The 5240-nt window shown below is 38.4% G+C and overlaps 1 long non-coding RNA gene across 1 annotated transcript; it reads right to left on the reverse strand.

The window, feature by feature from the left end:
• Nucleotides 1-224: 224 nt before the first annotated feature.
• LOC141442360 (uncharacterized) lies at nucleotides 225-4423 on the reverse strand. Its single transcript, XR_012452930.1, has 2 exons — nucleotides 4088-4423; nucleotides 225-573 (listed from the first exon to the last, which is right to left on the reverse strand). It is a non-coding gene; the product is annotated as an uncharacterized lncRNA (long non-coding RNA).
• Between the last annotated feature and the right edge of the window lie 817 nt (nucleotides 4424-5240).

The raw sequence follows: 5240 nt of genomic DNA on the forward strand, positions 1-5240 counted from the left end.
AAAATTCAACAGTCCATTGCTTTCTTTATTTACTTATCAAACACACAAAACACTGTCCTGTTTTAGTTTCTCGGACTTTTCTTTTTCTTCTACCATCTCCTTCTCGCACATTTTTAACAGACAAGGACAGATGATCGGATACAACGTAACTATAGGAATGATAACCACAGGGAAACATAACCACGCCAAATGACACATCTTACCAAAACAAAAGAACAACAAAATATTTTTAAGCTTATATTCTTTCTAATTCATGTTTGCTTCTGACTGGTCATATATTTAAATTTCACTTAGTTTTAATAACATCCTTTTTATAACTCCACTGTACTCATATAGCCTCCAAACTTTATCTTAATCGAATACTTATTCCTTCAATTCTGGCATGAAAATTTGCTTCCTTTAATTCATTTTGTACTACTTCTTTTTCTTAGAGAAACACCAAGTGGTCTTTGATTTACGCTTTGGTTCGGTCTTATCTCTTTCGAACTTGACGCAGCAGTTAGACAGGGGTATGCAAAACACAAACGGGCAACAGTATACTGGTATGAAGACACATGAACACATGCGGTATGCCTGAAAAGAACAAACAAAAATTACGTAATATGATTGGTTTTTTGGAGTCTTTTTGTATTTTTTATTTCAACTCCAAATTTGTTACTTTTACGGGTATCCCGTGAAACCATATCGAAAATACAAACTGAGACATGGATGCACAGAAAAAACAGAAAAAGAGACCAGCGCTGGGAATCGAACCCAGGACCAGGACCTGAAGACTCCAAAAAACCAATCATGATTTGATTGCTTAGTAGCGACATCTCTTGTTTGGGTGAGCGGTTGGTTAAGAAAGAGTGTGACGTCTCTCGATGAGAGCGGAACATAGATGTCGCTAGTGCTGCTGCATAAGTAGCGTAGTAGAAATAAGCAACCTGAGATATGTATGCATAGGAAAAAAAATCGTGTCTAGATTCCTGTCCAGCGGTGGTGTAGAGTTTATAGCACGCAGCACGGATTGCTGAGGACCTGGGTTCGATTCCTAGCGCTGGTCTCTTTTTCTGGTTTTTCTGTGCATCCATGTCTCAGTTTGTATTTTCGATAAAAATTACGTAACCATAAAAAAAAACATTTTTATAAACTTTTTTTTGCTGACTGTACTTTTTGTTGACTTTACTTGCATTGTCACCCAAACTACATTTGCATACCAAATGTCAAGTCGATGCTATTAACCGTTGAAGAGTTCCGTCCTACGCATACGATCCCGGGTGGCCTACCAGGATGTCACTACTAGATGATTTTACTGCCACGCGATTTAAATAAGTATTCAAAATTTCAAGTCAATCTGACTACTGAAAGTTGGTCTTTGACTTGCAAGATTTGATTGCAGACAGACAGACAGACAACGGGACAGGTGAAACTAAATAAAAGCTTGTAAAATACCTTAGTTTCTGGAATATCATAAAACTAGCTTTTGCCCGCGTGGAATTCGGTTATCGCGCGCTGTTCCCTCGGGAACTGTGCATTTTTTCCGGGACAAAAAGTAGCCTATGTCACTCTCTGGCCCATAAACTATCTCTATGCCAAAAAAAGAAAGACGGACAAGCATGCAAACATACAAACACACACACTTTTGCATTTATAATATTAGTATGGATAGATCTATCCTAGCCTAACATAATGCAAATACTTCTTCTAAGTCGCTACACTCTTAACAGAATGGGTGTCGTCATCAGATGAGGACCAGTAGTGCTTCATGCCCAAGGCCTCTCTTTGTGAGAGGAGGTCTGTGCCCAGCAGTGGGAAATACATAGGCTGGGATGTCCTCAGACACCGAGACAGATGGAACTAAGTAAAAGCTTGTGAAATTTACACACCAAAAATAAAAATATATGTACCCCGTTGAGTTTCTTGCCGATTGATTCCTTTTTCGTCGTATTCCTGATTGGACATATGCTTGTTTCGGCACATTCCTGTTTGGACGTATTCCAGTTTCGACACATTTTATATTTCTTTCTTGCATGCTATTTATTATATAACTACTATATAATGTAGGTATGTCTTGAAAATAAAAAATAATGATGCCTAGGACTGATTTCATTTGTTAAGTATAATGATTTATGCCGAAAACGGACTGTGCCGAAATAAAAATGTGCCGATAACGGAATATGTCCAAGCAGGAATGATCCGAAACAAGAATATGTCCAATCAAGAACACGACGAAAAAGGAATCAATCTTTTTCTGAACCATTGGTAGATTATATTTGACATTCATATAGCCTAAATTAAATAAAGATATTTTGACTTTTTTAGGTATTTTCATTCCGAGAGCAAAAAAGGACGTTAAGCGTGCACTGCAGCCGCTTTCGGAGTATATTTTCCAGTGGTTTTGTGGCTATAATGACGTATATTCGAACTTATAAGATCATTTTAGTTTTACCAGCTTCACTTCACCGTTCGCACAACTCCATTTCTACGTTTTCGTCTGATGCTGCTCACGTACACGGTTATCTTGCTACACAAGGCGATAGGCCGAAGATCTGGTCCATCTTCTGCCTTATTTGAGGGTAGTAAATAGCCAAAGGTATAGCAATGCAAGGCAGAAGGCAACAAGGAATCAAACAGAAGCACCAGAGCGGTATAACGAAAAAGCACATCGAAATAATACTGTCTTGAACTATCTTTCTTATTTTTTAATTATATTTTGGTTGGTTAGCTACATTTTTAATTTTGATGTTTGTGCGATATAAAATGTCTTTAAAATGACGTGTGTGAGTTTGAAGGATAGATCATAGATTATAATATGGAGATAGGTTGTACGACAAAAGGTTTAATTTAACTACTACGCAGGATTCGATTTGTAGCATTTGAACATGGCGGATGTAGACAATATTATATCCAAAAATATTATAAATGAAACGGATACAAAATTCAGATCTATTGTCAAGAAGACATTAATATCAAAGGCGTATTATAAAGTTAATGATTATATCATGGACAGGGATATTTGGAAATAATTCCGATCCGCATTAGCGATCCCTTCAAATAGCGAACCTACTGTGTTAAAAATAAAGTTGTGTTAAATACTTGTGATGTATACATGTCATTTAATAATATTGTAAATCTGTTTTAAAAAATATATATAATACCTCGTTGAGTTTCTTGCCGGATTCTTCTCAGCAGAGGTTTTTCCGAACCGGTGGTGGATTTTTTTTGACATTCATAAGTGCTTGTTGTAGCCTAAATTGAATAAAGATATTTTGACTTTGACTTTGACTTTGATTCTAATTTTACAATTTCTGTTTCTTTGGCTAGTTGAAGTATAATTTTGATAGTGTTTTATGCGGCGATTGACCTTAACAGTGAACAGTGATCACAAAATTCTATATTGCTCTCGAGTCTGTAATTTTTTAATGCGCAAGTTGTCTCCACGTGGTTTCTGGAATTTTACTATCAAGTTGCAAAAACTACAATCACCGTACAACGTCCCTCTCAAAGAGAGTTTACCTTGACACTGGTGAAATTGTCCTATTAATTAGGACAGAAAAGCCATATTTTAAAAAAGAAGAACTACTACGCATTTTTATTATAACTGACCGTTTTGAATGAGTTTTTTTTTATTTGAAAGCAGGGTTTCTAGCGATGGTTCATAGACATGTTACACCAACATCTGTTTAGCCGTTTCTGAGATATTGAACTTTGAAGTGACAAAGTCGGGGGGTTTCCAACTTTTTTTTGGTTAGGTTGTTCATTTTCAATCTACCACATCTAGCGACTCTCACTCAATATCTTGCTCATCAGTTTGTTTTAGAATCAATTACTCTCAAACTCCTCTTTAATTTAGATGGTTGGTACTTCAACCCCCCTCTAAAGTTCACCCCGTCGCCACTCCTTGACTTGTGGGAAAAATGGTACAAGCTGCCAGAATACCAGCGTCACATATTCAATACTCTGCTTCTCCGCTCGAAATCAGTTGTCCCTTAACTTCACTTCAATGGTTTCGGTGAATAACTCCTCTCCTTTTAAAGTACATCCCGTCCCCCACACCTTGATCTGTGGGAAAAAATGCCACGAGGTTTAAGCGAATGCCACTTACTCAATACTCAGCTCAATCTCTCGCTTCGCCCGTCTCGAGATCAGTAGCTCGTCAACTCCAAACTCCGCTTCAAATTTTGTCAATCAGCACCCCAACCCCCTTCTAAAGTTCACCCCTTCCCACCACTCCTTGATTTGTGGGAAAAAAATAGCACAAGGTATGATAATGCAGGGAGCAACAAAGCAGGGCAGTATAGCACACATATATAAAGACCAAGCGGGTAGCAAGATGAAACACATTAGCTCATCGACTTGATTACGACGGAATTTTGAAATTTAGATTCATTTTCAATTTTGTGACCAGACGTCAGAATGACAAGAACAGATTTCGGTGATAGTTGGGTGATAGACATTTTTTGTTTTTAATCCATGACTCGTAAAACCATAGAAGAAGTACAAGTGTAAAAGACGACAACAATATTCGCCTAATGTTAGCAAACTCTGGCAAACCCAAGAAAATAGATTAAGCTGGCACTACTCCTTTTCTTCTTTTTATCGGTCGTTTGTGATATTGATATAAGGCTCCATTTCCACCAGAGATGTGCAAGGATGTGTTGCGAGGAATGTTTTTCATGAGTCATGGACCAATAGAAACGCTTCATTTACCCTAGCCTCGCTCCCACAGATATAGATTACACTAGATTACGTAAATGCATCTACTTCACGTGTCCAAACCCCGATCAAACGTCGGGGTTGGCCCCATACAAAGACTGACCGCTAACTGTCTAATCATGACTAGTGACTGACTCCAGCCCTACGGCGCGGGCGGGCGGCGCATTTGAATCGATTTTGCACGGACATCGGGGAATTCACATCGCTAATTCGCTCTTGAGACGTCACAGCAGATATAAAAAGTGACACGGTTGGTTTTCATACAGATTGAGGTGTTTGCGTCTTATCTAGTGTAATCTATATCTGTGCTCCGCTCAGCTGTTTCCACCAGAGATGTGCTGTGCGAGGCGAGGTAAACGAAGCGTTTCTATTGGTTCATGAAAAACACATTCCTCGGAGCACATCCTCACACATCTCTGGTAGAAACGCAGCCTAAGAGCTACCTGCATACCAAGTTATAGGACAACTGGAAACCCATAGGTTTTTCGGATAGCTACGGCAAATTTTATGGATACAACTTTATAATGACTAGGGTCATGTGT

Source organism: Choristoneura fumiferana, chromosome 25, assembly GCF_025370935.1.
Source record: "Choristoneura fumiferana chromosome 25, NRCan_CFum_1, whole genome shotgun sequence".
In the NCBI taxonomy this organism is placed as follows: domain Eukaryota; kingdom Metazoa; phylum Arthropoda; class Insecta; order Lepidoptera; family Tortricidae; genus Choristoneura; species Choristoneura fumiferana.